An 18,000-nucleotide genomic window follows, 5' to 3' on the forward strand; every position below is an offset into this window, starting at 1 on the left:
TTACAGAACAAGAGTAATTCTTGCAGCCAGAGTTCTTGCCCAACAGTTTAATGGGATAGCTATTATTTTTTGTGTCTTGCTGCTCAGAAAAGGATGCTTTGTGATGCCACTTAAAGGATTTATTAGGATATTGGGAGAATACAGTTTGGAAGAGAAAACGCTTTGAATGAGGACAGAGTTCCTAAGACATGAATCATCAAATGAGGCTTTATTTACATTTTCCCCATTTGCTCATGCCTCATCTAGTGGCTCAGAGTAGGAAAGAAGTAGCTATAGATCTACATTTGGAATACAAATTAGAAATATAGAATGAAGTACCCACAAAGGATTAGTTTTATAAAGGTGATAGAATGATATTCATTCCAAAGAAGCAAGTTTGCCCCATCCCATGTTCCACATGCCGGTGATTGGAACATAGACTTTTCCACATTGCTAACAGAAATTAATTAGTTCTAATGACAAAGCAGGCTCTTGAACCTCTAGGCAGAGGAACAGTGCTGCCACACCCTCTACCCTGTGAAAGGTAGTAATCCTCAGCAGAGGGGTAATTCCAGAACAGTCTGTCCTCTGATACCAGTTTGTGTCCAAGCTTATCTTCTGTCTCTCATATATCTCATTATTCTAAAATGCACTTTCTATGCATTGTATATTACTTAGGGTAAGTTCTAGTGGATATCCCAGGCAAGTATAAACGCTTTATGTGCTGGGTCAACTGAGAACCGATATATACAGATGGAAGTGATTAATTTCGTTTGTGTCAGCACATTAGATTTTAGTCACTTTTCTATGGGTAATTTCCTGGTTCAAATTACATTATTATATTTTGGCTGATGAATTAAGACTTTTTATGAAAATAATCTGATTTAGATACGTCTAAAGAAAGTAGATTATTAGATATGTCTACTTTCTTTAGATGTATCTAAATCAGACATGTCAGATTAGACATATCAGATTTAGCTTTAAGAAAGTCCAAAACAGTCCATTCTCAGGTTCTGAGCAGGTCTTTTGCTGAGTTTCAGGGTCTGAGATGTATGGCATCACATGGCAGGTGGTACCTGAGAGCCCACCTGAGGAGGGGGCTTTCTGCTGGAGAGGGAGGGAGCTTCAGTGAGGAACCTGTGGGGACAGCCATCTGTCAAGCATTGGTCTGGGCTCTGGGGCTATAAAGACACAGAGAAAGGCATGTAAAGAGAGAAGACAAGTACAGCCTAGGGGCTATGCTGGAGGAAGCTGGAATGCTGTGGGGGTCCGGAGCAAGGGCAGGCAACCTAACCCAGATTTGCCCAGGGAGCAGCAGGGTGAGAGCTCCTGGAGAACAGGACTGGCATGGAAACTGAGCCTCCAGGATGGATGGGCCTGATCCCCATGCCAAACAAGGGAGCAGAGTTGGTGCAAAGACAGAATGCCTTCAGCATATTGCTCGTTCAGCGAAGGGCAAGTGGCCCACCATGGTTAGAGGGCATCAGGTGAGCAGGGCAGGGGAGGGGTGATGAGTAGGAACCCAACTACAGCATTGTTAGAGCCTGAAGGTCATGGGGAGCCACTGAGGAATTTTTAAGCCAGACAGTGACACGGGTCAGCTTGCATGTTAGCAAGATCAGCCAGAGGGACACATTAGAAATGAGATGGCTCAGAGAAGAAACAGAGATGTAGCTCAGAGTCTGCTGCAGCATCCACCCAACAGATGAGTGAATTAGTGGCAATCAGAATAGAGAGAACAGGATGGATCTGAAAGGATTTATTTGTTGTTTGGTGGTTCTAATGTGTTTTTGCCAAGAATTATTGTTATAAATAATATTTTGATTGAATAGTGCTCCAAGTATAGCTCAGTTTTAGTTTGTTTTGTTTTACATTAACTGGGTTAAGTAGGGCTGCATGGGCAAACCTGAGATTGAACTGTTATGCTGTCAGTTAACTTGAATGGGATGAGACCCACTAGGCCTTGAGACTCCAGCGTAGCAGACAGAAAAGCCCAGGCCTCAGAAGGAGGGGCAGGAGGTAAGCCCTTGGTGTCAGAAACTCCCACCTGAATTAGGAGGTTTTCCCAATCGATAGGGGAACTGCCCTCATAGGGACATCTAGGGATAGACCTTATTGAGAAACCTAGGTGGGCAGTCAACCTCAAAAGGAGCTGTTAGGTAGCAGGACCCCAGACACTGGGCGAAAGTCACAGACAGGAGGATTCCAGCCCTTGCAGGGTGGGCTTGAGGGGAACAGAGGAGAGGTTGGAGAGAGGAGGGGCATTGGAGAGAACAAAGAAAAGGACGCAGCTCTGCATTGCTAAGGCAGCCACTCAGGCTCCAGGAGCAAAAGATAAGGTCACCAATATTTGGATACAAGCAATAGAACACCGGAAAAATGGGTAAAATCCTTCTTATGTGATTGGAATACAAAGTCTAGGTCAGACTTTTAGCAGAAGGGAGCTGGGGGTTAGACCTAGAGCTTCTATCTCAGTTCAGAATTGGTCCTAGAGCCCAGGGAGGGGACACAGGTGATGAGGGGTCAGGTGCTGCAGCTGCTTAGGGAAAGGGGACAGGGCCTGGAGCCAGTAGGGCCTGAAGTCAGCAGAGCTGGCCATGACCTTCCTTCTCACAGATTTACTCTGGGAACGCGTGCCCTGGATCAGCTAGAAACCCTGCTACGCTTGTCAGGGTCATAATGGAGAAGATGCCACTCCCACACCTGTCTCTGAGCCACCTCCAGAGGTGGAGATGCCAGAAACTTCCATGTGGGTTCTAGTGAGGGGCCAGAAACTCTTTCCCCGGTGGCACTGCATAGGAGTACAGCTTAGATATGGAGGAGCAAAGGTTTGGTGCTAAGTGGATTGAGAGAAGTCTATACGCGTCCCTCCTGGAGACAGACATTCAGGCAGGTTTGGAGTGAGCTGCCTCCGGCCTGCAGGCAGGAAGTGCCTGGCTTCCAGGGGTGCTTCTTAAGTTGGCCATTTTCAGTAGAAAACTGCCTGGAGACATGAAGGTAAACTTGGAAACATCTATTAGCTGGTGTGGGGCCTGATGATGCACATTACAGAAGGAGCCATTGCCAATATTAAATGAATATTGACTGAATTTGCTGGACATAGATTTTCACAAAACTTTTCTGGAGCACCCAGACTGCCCTCAAGTACCCACAGCTCTCTGTGTTGTGTGAGCCCTTCTGACCTGCTGAGGGATTTTGGAAGAGAACATTCCCCCGGCACAACGACTTTAAAGTGCAGAAAATACCACAACACTATTTGGTCAGGAGGCATCCTCTACGTGGAGTAAGGTGCTGTATTACAGTTAGTTATGAAGGCTTTAAGTTCAATACGGTAACTAAAATGTTAGTAAACCTCAAGCAAAAGGATTCCAAAAAAGTTGAAGTTTTGCTTTGTTTACTTTATGGTCAGCTCTAGTGTTTATAATGCAACAATTCTAATTTCGAGGGAGAATAAAAGGAAATAGCTGTGATTTTCCAGACTCCCTTCTTGGGAAGCTCAGAACAGTGTCCTCAGTGAGTTTTCTTGACTATTGAACAGTCCGTGTTAGAGCACAGTTTATTAGTGCTTTTTAAGCTCCTTTATTTCTTACTTAATCCTTCCCTACATCCTTCTAAACAACAACTAAGACCTGGGCACTGATGTCTTGAAGCTGGGATCTTTAGATTTATTGCACTTTTTAATATGCTGATGGAAGCAAGAAGTTGGTTCTTAAAACTTTCCTTCCCAGATGTTTACCCTTTTCTTCCTGAACGTGGGAATTTAGAGGAAACTCATTCATTCTGGCTGCCCATTTGGAATGTGTGATAATTTGGGCATGCCAAGCTGACATGGAACTTTGTATTTTCTATTAAAAATAGCTTTGCCAAGCACATTTCTAGTATCAGTAATGGAACTGTTTGGTCTCTTTCAGGGTAAAGGCCATTTGTAGCCGCCATTTTTGGCAATGATATTTGTCTTAAGAAAGAAGCATGATAGCCGGGTGCGGTGGCCACGTCTGTAATCCCAGCACTTTGGGAGGCCGAGGTGGGTGGATCACCTGAGGTCAGGAGTTCGAGACCAGCCTGGCCAACATGGTGAAACCCCTTCTCTACTAAAAATACAAAAATTTGCTGGGCATGGTGGTGCACACCTGTAATCCCAGCTACTCAGGAGGCTGAGGCAGGAGAATTGCTTGAACCTAGAAGGCGGCAGTTGCAGTAAGCCAAGATCATGCCATTGCACTCCAGTCTAGGCAACAAGAGCGAAACTCTGCCTAAAAAGAAAAAGAAAAAGAAATAAGGATGATGCCAGGCATGGTGGCTTACACCTGTAATTCCAGGGCTTTGGGAGGCCAAGGCAGGTGGATGGCTTGAGCCTAGAAGTTCGAGACTAGCCTGGGCAATAGTGAGACCCTGTCTCTACAAAAACAAAAACAATACAAAAATTAGCCAGGCATGGTGGCACACACCTGTAGTCCCAGCTACTCGAGAGGCTGAGGTGGGAGGATCCCTTGAGCCTGGGAGGTGGAGGTTGCAATGAGCTGAGATCATGCCACTGCACTCCAGCCTGGGCATTAAAGCAAGGCTGTGTTTCAAAAAAAAAAAAAGAAAAAATGAAATAAACATGCTAAAATTGATAATAATTTTTACCTATTTGCTTAAAATTTGCTACAATATATAGTACTCAGTTTCTTCTCTTGTCAGAGTTACTAATGATGTTACAAGAAAGAAAATCCACCAACCTTTTTTTTTTTTTTTGAGACGGAGTCCTGCTCTGTTGCCCAGGCTGGAGTACAGTGGCTCGATCTTGGCTCATTGCAAGCTCTGCCTCCCAGGTTCACGCCCCCACCATTCTTTTAATGTTTTATAACAGTGAGATATTTCAATTCCCTCTGGGCAAATTAATGAGATAGGATCAATGTCAGTGTCAGTCCTTATAACTGAGGAACTCCTACAGATTGCATTTTTTCCCTTGAAGTATAAATTATGGTATTCTTTTTATTTCCTGTCCTTCATTCAAGGAGACAGATTTTATGCTGAAAGATGTGTATTTTCCTATTCCATGCCTTTAATACTCATGAAACAGTAAAAGAAATAAACTTAATTAAACCTCTCATAATGTAACCAGAGTCCACTAGATGATATTCTCTAGGGTACAAGACGGAAGGAATCCCAGAAGCACGTAAGGTGGCCCCAAATTAAAGAAGGTATTAAATTTTAAGTGCAAGATATAAATGCTTCCCTATTCATTACCTAAGGGGGTGACAAAGAATAAAAGAATAAACTAGGTGAAAACTCATTCCTTCAACCTGATGCTTCATTTTTATAAAGAGAAAAGAACACCCGTCCGTTACCTCTAGTTTTTCATTAACTCAGTAGTTCTTTCCAAACCATGAGTCACCGCTGTGGGGAACAACTCAGACCTTTTTTAAAAATCCTGCCTGAAAAAGAGAATATGTCGGGTGGGTGGTTTTAAAAGTCCCGAATAATGGCTGTTTTATAGCTAGTAGCCCACTGTTGTTAAAACCTCACAGCGTCTCTTCTCCCCAGGCGTGACGGAGATGGTGCGCAAAATTACTCTGAGCAGAGCAGTGAGAACCATGCAGAATCTTTCCTGAGGAGTACAACTTCTACCCTCGCTCATGGATTCTGCCTGACGAGTTCCAGCTCTTTGTTGCTCAGGTAGATGGCACTCCGTCCCCATGACCCCTGAATTATATTATGGTTGCAACTGTGTCCTGGGTCCTGTGTGCTGGGAGCTGGGACGGGGGTCCCAGGGAGCTGCGACTAAGGGAGCATCTTAGCAGTACACAGTAGGTGTTGGCGGCTATCAAAACAGCTTGCAGAGTTGAACGAGTAGGGTGACAGGTAGGTAAACTGAAGAAACGGGTCTTGACACAAGGAGACAGCCCTAAGGCGGATATCAGAGCTGGATCATGGAGTCAGGACGCTGGGGAGCCGGGGAGCTGGAGCCGGAGCAGGTGGTTGGGCCCCCAGGTAGGATGGGGCCGCTGGGGGAATCCTGGAGCCGTGGCCTCGCCGGCTTCCTGTGGCCTGAGATGTGGGAGGTCAGGCTCTGTTTAAAGGCCAGGGAGCAGGTCTGACAAACTCATGGGGAACCTTTTAAGTGTTTTGCTTTAAACTTGTTCCAGAATCAATTGTCAAGTGACCCATTCCACCTCGAAGCACCAGGTTTGAGCATTTAATACACTGGAGCCCTCACCACTGATTGTGAAGTGGAACTCAGAATTGCCATTTTTGTTAGCCTTTTAACAGTTTCATTTAGGATCCCTTCAAAGCCTTTGTGTACAAGTTTCACAGTCTGTCCCATAACTCTGGGGTAACTATACAACCAATGCCTGTCTAATTGTGATAAGGCTAACACCATTTACTGTTCCTGCTATGTTCCAGGCTTTGTGCTAGAAGTTTAACATTTTTTATTTATTTTTATTTTTGTGTTTTTGAGATGGAGTGTTGTTCTGTTGCCTAGGCCAGAGTGCAGTGGTGTGATCTTGGCTTACTGCAGCTTCCGCCTCATGGGTTCAAGCCATTCTCCTGCCTCCGCCTTCTGAGTAGCTGGGACTACAGGCGGGTGCCACCACACCAGCTTTTTTTTTTATTTTTTTTTTATTTTTTGTATTTTTGGTAGAGATGGTGTTTCACCGTGTTGGCCAGGCTGGTCTCGAACTCCTGACCTCATGCGATCTGCCCGCCTCAGCCTCCCAAAGTGCTGGGATTATAGGCATAAGCCACCACGCCCAGCCCACATTATTTCTTTTAATCTTCACAGCAATCTTGTGAGGCTGGTTTTATTATTATCCCCATATTATGGATGAGGAAACTGAGGCTTTGAAAAATTTAGCAACTTGCTTGAGAAGTAAGGTTTAAAACCTAGAGCTATTTCCAAGGCATATGCTTTCTATAGTCTATTTTATTGCCTCTGTATTGTTTTGGTTTTAATATTGAATTATAAAACTTGTGATAAAATTATCATTTACTAAACACAAAAACAGCTTGAAGTGATAATTTTTAAAGGAAGTTTTCTCTGAGATGGTGGTCACATGGGTTTATATACATTGCTTAAAATTCACCGAACTATTAACTTAAAATGGGTGCATTTAATTGTATGCAAGCTATGCTCCAATAAAGTTAATTTTAAAAGATAACTCTCAGCTGTTCCTCATAATTACCCCCCCCAATGTCTCTCTTCTGTGGCTCTGCTCATGCTGTTGTTGCTATGTGGAATACCTTTCCTTCCCAGCTTTGCATCCAACTACAGTCATGAGTCACTTGACGGGCACACATTCTGAGAAAAGTGTCATTGGGTGATTTCATCATTGTGCCAACACCATAGAGTGTGCTTACACAAACCTAGATGGTATAGGCTCCCACACATCCAGGCTATATGGTATAGCCTATCGCTCCTAGGATACAAACCTGTATAGCATGGTACTGGACTTAATATTGGTAAGTCTTTTTTGTATCTAAACATAGAAAGGGGAAAATACTGTATAAAAGATGAAAAATGATACACCTATGTAGGATACTTCCCTCCACTCCCCACCGTCTCAGGCGAAAGGGTTTGGGGTCAGGTATGTTTACCTTCCACTGACTTTTCAACTTCCGGCTCCTTCATTGCTCCAAAATCCTAACTACCGCAAGGAAAAAACACACAGAGAGGCCACAGCACAGAATCAAGAGACATGCAAGATTAAACTACACGCCTGACCACACATGAACCCTGGCAGCATGGCACAGACACAGTGAGAGACACGAACATGGGGTCAAGCCCACGCATACGGTGACCAAAGGAACTCCCAGCTTGGTGGCTCCCATTATCCCAAGGGCCTGCACCGAAGCAGGTGAAACCCACAAGGGCCCTGCACCTATGTCCACTGAGGCATAACCTGTGAACCAAGTCCCACATGAGGGTGTGGGGCCCCCAGAGTACACTCAGAGCCACTTGGGAGCATCAGGGAACACACCCACTTGGGTGACCAGAGCTTGGTTGAAGACCCAGCTGTGCTGTAACCAGCATTGAGGCTGGATTTTCACCCCAATCTTCAGGCTGCAAAGCCGACATGCATTCCACAGTGGCAACCCACCTCCTGCTTTGGCCTAGAGCTGCTCTGCATCTGGAAGCTGATGGACAGTGAGAGTTAGCCTCATCAGTGATAGGAAAAAATGAGCCCAGAGTCCCCCTGGGGGTGCCTGTGGGGCTGAGAGAGGCTCTGGAGGGAGGTGGATGAAGTCCAGATCTGGAATTCTGCACTCCAGCCTCCTGAGCTGCCAGGACTCTGGACTGCTGCCCTCAGCAGGAGTTGAAGCAGTAGGACCACCCACGGTTCTGCCTGAGGTCACCCTCTGTTCTTGGTGGCCCTGGCAATCAGAGTCCCAGGCACTGGTCACCTTTCATTCACTCATTTATTTATTTAAGACAAAGTGTTGCTCTGTTGCCGAGGCTGGAGTGTAGCGGCACCATCTTGGCTCACTGCAACCTCCACTTCCTGGGTTCAAGCAATTCTCCTGCCTCAGCTTCCCAAGTAGCTGAGGTTACAGGCACGCACCACCACATCCAGGTAATTTTTGTATTTTTAGTAGAGACAGGGTTTCGCCATATTGGCCAGGCTGATCTTGGACTCCTGACCTCAGGTGATTCACCTGCCTCAGCCTCCCAAAGGGCTGTGATTACAGGCGTGAGCGACTGGGCCCGGCCACCTTTCTTCTATTCACAGTCTGCCCCTCGTTTTATTGCTTGACTGTTTAACTTACATCTGCCAGGCGAAGGGTCAGAGCCCTGGCATTGGGAAGTGGTCAACTCATGGGTTGGTAAAAATAATTTACCAACAATAGTATAGGTTTGAAAAAGGAAAGTTTATTAGAAAGGAATCACACTGCAAAAGGGTGCAGTGGGTGCCTTATTGAGAGAGGATTGAGCATGCCGCAGTGAATTTTCCTTAGGAGCATTTACGGAGCTTAAGAGGGGAGCTTGAGGGTAATTTGGGACACATTAGCCACGTAGGTTATAATAATGATTACATTTGTAGACGTTTTGGTGCCTTAATGTAAGCAAGCATTGCAAAATGAGTTTCCACATGGCATTTCAGAGATGTATGGACATTTTAGTTACTTATAAAAGTTGAACGAGGCCTGGAACCAGATGCCGACTTTAGATACTAGAGAAGTTTAATTATTATTCCCAGGGAAGGAGTTTTGCCTCCGGATGGCCTGTTTGATGGTCACCAGGGGGTCTTTGCTCCCTTCCAAATTCCGCAAATTAGGAGTTTTTTACTCCATTCTCTGTTCAGTGGTCACCAGGTGACTTTTACTCTCCTCAGCAACTGCCACCCTTTCTAGACTGTAAATCTTCCTGAAAGCAGGGATCATATCTGTAGTAGTCCATTCTCACACCACTATAAAAAACTGCCCAAGACTGGGTAATTTATTAAGGAAAGAGGTTTAATTGACTCACAGTTCCCCATGACTGGGGAGGCCTCAGAAAACTTACAACCATGGTGGAAGGGGAAGCAAATATGTCCTTGTTCTCATCGTGGCAGGAGAGAGAAGTGCCAGCAGGGGAAATGCCAGACATTTATAAAACCATCGGATCTCATGAGAACTCACCCACTATCATGAGAACAGCGTGGGGGAAACTGCACCCATGATCCAATTATCTCCACCTGGTCCCGCCCTTGATATGTTGGGATTATTACAATTCAAGGTGAGATTTGAGGGGGGACACAGAGCCAAACCATATCAATATCTGAGCCACCTCTGTATCATTCACACGCATTGCCCCATCGACCCTCAGGACACCCCTTTGAGGCTGAGTTAGCATCTGTCCCCAGGGATAATAGGAGGCCTCAGAAAGCACACATGGCGGCACCGGACAGACCTGGAGCTGGTTCCAGCTCCTCCACTCCTTAGCTGGTGTCTCTTTGTGCAGATTAGTGAAACTCTAAACTCCTCTTTTCTCTTGGGGGTCAGGCGCTGATGTGGAAAGGAGACATAGCAAAGGCTCAGAGTAACTACGTGAGCGACTGTTGTCATGTCCTCATTGATATGACAGGAGGAAACAGGCTTAGTGGAAGGCTTGTCCTGTCTTGCTACCCAGCAAGGCAGTGGGGGGACCTGGTGCTCAGGGACTCAAATTCATTCCTCTAAGAAAAGTGTGAAGAGGGTACACAGATTCAAAGACACTCTATGTAGTCTGTTCTTCATTATCAGATGAGAAAACACCATGAACGGCGTGTTTCTAAGCTTAGCGAAGAGCAACGTGGAATGAACCCCAGGGGTGAAGGAGAAGCCCTAGGAGGCCCCAGGCAGCCTTCACAAGAGCAACTGGAGGCTTGATGTCCAGCAGATTCCTTTGTCCATGGTGACCTCTCCCTCCTGTCTCCTGACCACTGCCTCAGCCCTGCCTGTTCAAACGCCTAGAGGAAGTGGCTATTTTTCCTGCGTGAAGTCTCCTGGGGAAAAGTCTTTGAATCCTAGTGCCTGGGGGAATGAAAGCATCTAAAGTGACAGCATCAAGGCCCAGAAGGCCGACTCAGGGATGAGGTCTGGGAGGAAATCACTTAAACCTCACCCCTCTGCTGCCCTGAACCTCCTGCAACCTGGACATTGGGGTGGCACCCAGAGCACTGGCTTAGCTGTGAAGACAGGAGTGTGCACTCCAGCGCTGCCTTCTCCTAATAACTGGGTGATCTTGCAGAGTTACTTTGAATCTCTAAGCCTTGATACCCTCCTCTGTAAAAACATAGTTTGAGGGATTAAAGCTGAATACTTTTTTAAAGTACATGCCACAGTGAAGTGATCAACAGCATCAACTTCCTTCCCCTTTTCCTTTTCCCCTCAGAACTCCCCCCTCATAGTTATGGATTCTCCACATCTTCAGGGCAGAGATCTGAAATAGTGGAGGTTGAGGTGGTAGGGGAGTTCAGTCTAGGTTTTCTGTAGCTATGAAAGATGGGTACCATGGTCCTGTTTCCCCCAAACTGATGTTGAAACCTAATGCCCTCCAAAGTGATGAGTTTAAGAGTTGTGGCTTTTTGGAATTGACTAGGTCATGGAGGTGGAAATTTCATGGATGGGATGAGTGACCTCTTCAGAGAGGCCCAAGAGAGACCCTTCATCCTTTCTAGTATGTGAGGACACAGTAAGAAACCACCATCGATGAACTAGGGAGTGAATCCTCCCCAGACACCGAATTTGCTGGTGACTTGGTCATAGATTTGACGCCTCCATAACTGTGCGCAATAAATTTCTGTTGTTTATAAACCTCCCAGCTTATGGTATTTTGTTATAGCATCCAGAGCAGACGAAGACAATGGGTGACTCTTGCCACAGGAGTGTAAAGGTCTTGTCAGTGTAGTGGAGGGGAGGGGTCTCTCCCAGCCCATGGCCTGCTCTGATTACTGAAGCAAGGACCCTTATGCCCTCAACACCATTTACGAGATGGCTCCAAGGCTGCACCTGCCAGGACATATGGCCCCTGCTGGGTACGTAGAGAAAGCTGACATGTGCAAACATCACTCACTCCTCTTCCACTCTTGCTCTCTGTTCTCTCACTGTATTGATCAATTCATGTTCTAGATCCTACCAGTGCCAAAATCACCTTTTCTGTTCCCCGTGCTCCACTTTAACTTGTTTGAAAAGAGATAGCTCCTCCCCACCATTGGACAATAATTGCTTTACCTGGGATTGAGGAGAAAGGCAGTGTGAGCTTGCCTTGGAAGTCAAAGCCACTGAGAAACCTGAGCCTGGAGGTGCATCACACACAGGTCCAGAGTTTTCTCTTCTGGGCTATTATGGAGAAATGGCCATCCTGGAGGAAGAAGAAGCTGTCTCCCAGGGACTTCCAGGCCTTGGCGGCCCAGGGAGGCTCACTCAGCAGGCCCAGGCTCAGCTAAGACATCCCATTCTCAAAGCCCTGTGGACAGAGGCAGCTCCCTCTCCCCAGAATTGTCTCCCCAGGTCTCTGAATCCTGGCAGGAAGGGGGAAGAGCCTCAGCATTTTGTAAGAAGAGAAGGGCAGGCTTATGGTTCAGCCACTGGATTATAGACACTGTCCTGGGCTTCCACCCCTGATGATACCTGAACTTACAGCTGAGCATCCTCTCCTGGAGTTCTGTGTAGCTTCTTGCTTTCTGGAACTCCTTCCTGGCTGTGCCATCCACTCAGTTCCCATTTCAAGGAGTCCCTTGTGGTTGACATTTGAATACTACCTTGCAGGAGTCAGCATTAGTTCACACCTTCAGCATGGATCATCTCTTTCCTGCTTGAAATGCCTTCCTCTCCAGGATTCCAGGATCCCACACACTACACCTCAGTCTCTTACCAGGTTCCCCTTCTCTGCCCCTTCTCTCTAGGAAGTGTTCCTTTTGCAAAATAATGACCACATCTGTAGCTTCAGCCCTGACTTCACTCCTGGACTCTAGGTTCATTTATCTATCTGCCTCTGCCTCCTCTGCAAGCATCTCAAATTGAGAAGATCCACAAAAATTGTTGAATTCACACATCCAAAAACTGTTTTGCCCATCTTCCTTGTTTTTGTAAATGGCATCATCATGTGCTCATTCCTGAGACTAATGCCCTAGGAGTCATTCATGGTTCTTCTCTTTCCCTGGAAACACTGGTCTGGCCCATAAGAGATTCTCCTGAATTCTACCTTCTAAGTCTTTTCCTAATCCAGTCATCTTCCCTGTCTCCATTGTGACCAGTGCCATTCAGCATGCCATCATTTCTTGCCTGGACAATGCAACAACCTCTTATCTAGCCTTTCTTTCTTCCCTCTGAAATAAAAATTTATTATTCCCTCAGAAGGCAGAGTAATTTTCTGAAATGTGCATCAGACCGCATGATTCCAGTGCACACTGAACATGGTTCTACATGACAGCCGGTCTCCCGAGTTATCCAGCTCACTTCCACACCTCACTGTGTCCCAGCACACTCATCCTTGCCTTCTTTCAACATCTCAGGGATGTTTCTCTGCCTAGAGTCCTCCCCGCAGGGCTGCACACATAGCCACCCATCTCCCATCACTCAGGCTGGAGAATTACCCACTCAGAAAGGCCTCCAAAGACATTACAGTCAGAACCTCATGTTTCTTCCCACCTCAGTCTCTCTCTCTCTTTATACTCTATTTAGATTTATATTATCTTTCTCTTTTTTCCCTTCTTTTCTGCTTTTTTTTTTTTGAGATGGGGTCTTGCTATGTTGCACAGGCTAGAGTGCAGTGACTACTTACAGGCGTAAGCATAGCTCACTATAGCCTCGAACTCCTGTGCTCGAGTAATCCTGCCTCAGCCCCCTGAGCCCACGGACACATGCCATGGTGCCTGGCAAATATTTAGATTTTTTCACAGCACATATTACTACCTGAAATTGGCTCAACATTTTCATTATTTACTTATTTATTGTCTTTCTCCCTGGCAGTAAACCATAGGAACATGTTCTCTGAAGTATGCCCATTAAAAAATTGTGTATATGCCTAACCCCAGCTACTCAGGATATTGAGGTGGGAGAATGACTTGAGCCCAGGAGTTTGAGATCAGCTTGACCCATATAGCAAGGCCCCATCTCAAAAAGTATATATTGCATGTATTGGAAAATTATTATAAAATTATTTATTGTATACATTGCATGTATATACTTTGTGTATAGTATGCATATGTAACATGTGCATAACTAACATTTATTATTTTAACCATTTTTAAGTGCACAGTTCAGTGGCATTAAGTACATCCACACTCTTTTCCAAACATCACCATCTTCCATCCCAAAACTTTTCCATTAACTGAAACCCTGCACTCATTAAACACTAACTATTCCCCTAATCCAGACCCTGGCAACTACCATTCTACTTTTGGCCTCTATAAACAGGACTACTCTAGGCACCTCACATACGTAAACTCATACGTTATTTGATGTTTTGTGATTGATTTATCACAAAATAAATGTGGAATTACAAACCAAAATATGGTATATGTATATGTGTGTATATTTACTCATGGATTCGATTTACCAGAAACCGTTATTTTTATATGCCACGGCTTCCAGTTACTCTTTGGGGTCCTTTTATTTAGATTTGAAGGAGTCCCTTTAACATTCTTTTTTGGGCAGGTCTTGTGGCGATGCACCTTCCACCATTTGTGTTTCTGGGAATGTCTTTATTGTGCCATCATTTTTGAAGGGCAGTTTGTTCAGATATACAACCCTTAGTTGAGAGTTGAGTGTTTCCTTGTTTGTTTTCTCAGCATTCTAAGTATATCCTCTGACTGTCTTCTGGCCTGTAAAGTTTCTACTGAGAAATTCCCCGATAGTCTACTTGGGAATCCCTCTTACATGGCAAGTCACTTTCCTCTTGCTCCTTTCAAGACTGTCTATTTTACTTGGTTTAAGGCAGTTTAACTATAATACGACTCAGTACAGGTCTCTTAGGATGATTCTATGTGGACTCATCAAGCTTCCTGAATTTGTAGATTCAAGGATTTCTTGGGAAGTTTTCAACCATTATTATTTTGTAAAAATAATCTCTGTCTTTCTCTCTCAGTATCTCTCCTCTCTGAGACTTCCACAATGCATGTGTTGGTTCACTTGTCAGCGCCTTATAAGTCCATGAGCTCCTTTTACTTTATTTATTGTTTCTGTTGTTCCTCAGACTCGTAATTTAAACGACCTGTCTTCAAGTTTATTGGTTCTTTCTTCTCACTCTTTGAATCTGCTGTCGAACAGCTCTAGTATATTTTCCAATTTGGTTACCATATTTTTCAGCTCTAGAATTTCTGTTTGCTTCTTTTTTTTCTAATTTTGGTTATTTTCTTATCATTTTAATGTATATTTGTATATTGCTTTTCTTATTTTCTTTAGTTGTTCGTTCGTGTTTTTCTTTAACTCTTTTAGCATATTGAAGTGTTGTTTTACTTTTTTTTATCTAGGAAGCCTGATGTGTGTTTCTGCAAAGACAGTTTCTGAAAACTTATTTTGTTTTGCAAATGGTTGATGTTTTTCTGTACCTTTGTGTGCCTTGTAATCTTTTGTTAAAAACTGGGCATTTGAAGAAACAGGTACCTCTCTCAGTCTTTACAGACTGATGTGGCATACTTTTGCTAATTGGTGAAAGATGTCCTAAGTCTGGATCAGCCTGGGATAAAGCCTTATGGTCATTTTAGGTATTTTCTGGGCATGTGTCCTCCCTGGGCGTGTGTGTGTGTGTCTGTGTGTGTGCGTGTCTGTGTGTGTGTGTGTGTGTGTGTGCATGGTCTTGTTTTCTTCCCTCAATTTCTCCCATATAAACAGCCGCTTTTACATGTCTTAATGAGCCTCATTCAGCTTCTCTCAGGCTCAGGCCTGAGATGTTCTATTGCATTTCTCTGCCCATGTTCCTTTGCCCCAGGTGTCCACAGTCTGCAGCCTCCCCACCAGTTCTCCCATGCCTTAGTGTCTGCCATTGCTTTTCAAGGCTTCCAGCAGCCTGAGAGCCAAGCCATGGCACCATTCTCCACCTGAGCTCCCAGCCAGGCAAAACAGAAACAAGTCTCTTGGGCAGCCACATACAGAGTAGAATATTACAGATAAATGCTGTCCTTTTTCTTCCAGCCTGAGGGAGGGAACTGGGAATTGTGCTGCAAGATGCCAAGGATGGGTAGAGCGAGGGTGAATATAAATTTCACAGTGTTTCCTGCTGTCTTAAATGTAACTTTTTCTTAATTTGGTGTTTTCTTAGTTGCTGTAGATGCTAGATTTGTTTTCAGAGCTCCTATAAAGTTATTGTAGTCCATCTGTAGTTGCTTTCCTAATATTTCCATGGGGAAACAAGTGTTTGAAGCTTCCAGTCCACTGTCTTGCTGATATCACTCCTGGCAAGCCCATTTTTAAAATTATGGAACTAAGACTCAGAAAAGCTGGTAAGTGACAGCACTTTGACTAAAATCTGTGAATGTGAATCTTTAGACTAGTGTTTCTTCTACACGGCTGACCTCAAGCTGTCCTTCTAATAATCAGAGTGATAATAACGATGTGCATACAAATGGCACACTGCAGTTTAAAAACTAGCTTTGTGGCCGGGCGTGGTGGCTCACGCCTGTAATACCAGCACTTTGGGAGGCTGAGATGGGCGGATCACAAGGTCAGGAGATCGAGACCATCCTGGCTAACATGATGAAACCTCGTCTCTACTAAAAATACAAAATAATTAGCCGGGCGTGGTGGCGGGTGCCTATAGTCCCAGCTACTCTGGAGGCTGAGACAGAAGAATGGCATGAACCCGGGAGGTGGAGCTTGCAGTGAGTCGAGGTCAGGCCACTGCACTCCAGTCTGGGTGACAGAGCAAGACTCCGTCTAAAAAAAAAAAAAAAAAAAAGAAAACTAGCTTTGTTTTCTTGTAAGGCATCTAGAGTTCCTGTTTAGGGTAGTTGGGAGAGAGGGGAACTGTCCCATTTGCTAGATGAAGAAACTGGACTATTTGTCCAAAGTCACATACAAATTAGTGGAAAACTCATATTAGTTTATCTGCCTCCATATGGCCATTTTGGCCTCTGCTCCACACTTTCAGAGGCTTGGAAGGTGCAGGTGGGAAGATGAGGAAAAACATATCAGAGAGGGATATATTACAGGGCAGGTACCTCACCTTCCCTTACCCCAGAAGCTGCCTGCCATGCAAAAGCCGCAGGCCATGGCCTGTGAGAGTTCCCTAGAATTAAGCAATAAAGGGAAGAGTCATGGGGAGGGTCAGAAACCTGAATTCCAGGTCCCTCTGTGAGCCCCAGCCTCTCTGTACCTTGGTTGTGCAGTATCTGCACTGAGGCCTGACCCCATCTCCTTGTCTAGGACTGCTGGCCTGTTCCTCTCCCTCCTCTTTACCCTCCCAGGCTCTGTAGGGACAGCTTGAAGGCTTCCCTGAACCTGGATCCAGTCCCACAGCCAGGACTTCCCTGTGCCCACCTCCTTGGTGACAAAATCTACCCTGGCTGCTGGCCTGGTTGGGAACAGTGGGAGGAGAAGAGGCTGCCCAGCGCTGCAGCTTTTATTCTCTGAAGCCAGAGACCCACCCTGGGAGATTTTATCAGGACTTCTGCTCCCAGGTCCCTCCTTCTACAGACACCCTGATCCCCAGGATCTAAAGCCGCCTCCTTGGAACTCTCTTCTCAGTCAATGCCCTGTCTCCTGAGTGGGTCCCAGTCCTCCCTGCTTCCTGCCACCCCCTGGGAGGTCCCAGCCCTCCTGCACATGCCCACAGCTGTGGAGTTGTGCAGGCACAGCCCCTGGGATGTGGCCTCATCGTAGTGTGCAGGGAGGCCCTGCAGTAAAAACCTGCACACTTCTGCACCAGGACACTGGAGTCTGCCGTCCTCCCCTGGGCTGGGGATGGGGAAGCAGCACCTAAGTCTTCCTCACAGGTGACAAGCCTGCGGCCTGTGTGGAGGCCACCAGGTGAAGTTAACTACAGGAGTGGTTAACTGTACAGTCTCTAAAGCCAAGTTATTGTTGGGTGTGGAAAACAGAGAATAGGAGCACACAGCTGAGGCTCTGCAGTGATCACTAATTTTCAAAAAATAATTGGAAATTTTTCTCTAGTTGCTAATTGTTCAAGAAACTTAGATCATGAAGAAAATAAATACAAAATCTGAACTACGGTATAATGGTTTCTAACAATCTTGAACTTGGACTTGGTTTTCAGAGTAAGGGAACAAGGGAAAGTGCAAATTAACCTGGGAGGTTATCTGGGCAGCAAAAGCCTCTCAGGAGCATATGTAGAGTCCAAGGGTGGAGGAATCTGAAGCGCTTTTGGTATGAAATTCTTTTATAAGCAATTTTCTTCGGTCCTCTCAGAAGAGACCTCTAACTGTATTCTTTTAGCGTGTCAGAAATGATGCATCTAGCTGCTTCCTCAGCGTCTTGTGATTGGCATCTGAAGTGGAGGGTGATCTTGTGTGACTGAGCCCCCAACCTGTGGAATCAGCTGCTGTCTCCAGGTAGATAGTGTCAGAACTGAATTGAATTGGAAGAAACTCAGTTGTATCTGCTGGGGAATCTGTAGGA

At 45.4% G+C, this 18,000-nt stretch overlaps 1 long non-coding RNA gene and 1 pseudogene across 1 annotated transcript in view; both read left to right on the forward strand.

The window, feature by feature from the left end:
• Positions 1-7,124, forward strand: part of LOC134758795 (uncharacterized) — a 46,792-nt gene extending 39,668 nt beyond the window's left edge. Inside the window, exons 3-4 of the long non-coding RNA XR_010134434.1 lie at positions 3,891-4,003; positions 5,509-7,124. This is a non-coding gene — a long non-coding RNA (uncharacterized lncRNA). The remainder of the gene's footprint in view (positions 1-3,890; positions 4,004-5,508) is intronic.
• Positions 1-18,000, forward strand: part of LOC129534552 (NADH dehydrogenase [ubiquinone] 1 alpha subcomplex subunit 8-like) — a 108,578-nt pseudogene that overhangs the window by 60,275 nt on the left and 30,303 nt on the right.

This window comes from Gorilla gorilla, chromosome 5 (genome assembly GCF_029281585.2).
Source record: "Gorilla gorilla gorilla isolate KB3781 chromosome 5, NHGRI_mGorGor1-v2.1_pri, whole genome shotgun sequence".
In the NCBI taxonomy this organism is placed as follows: domain Eukaryota; kingdom Metazoa; phylum Chordata; class Mammalia; order Primates; family Hominidae; genus Gorilla; species Gorilla gorilla.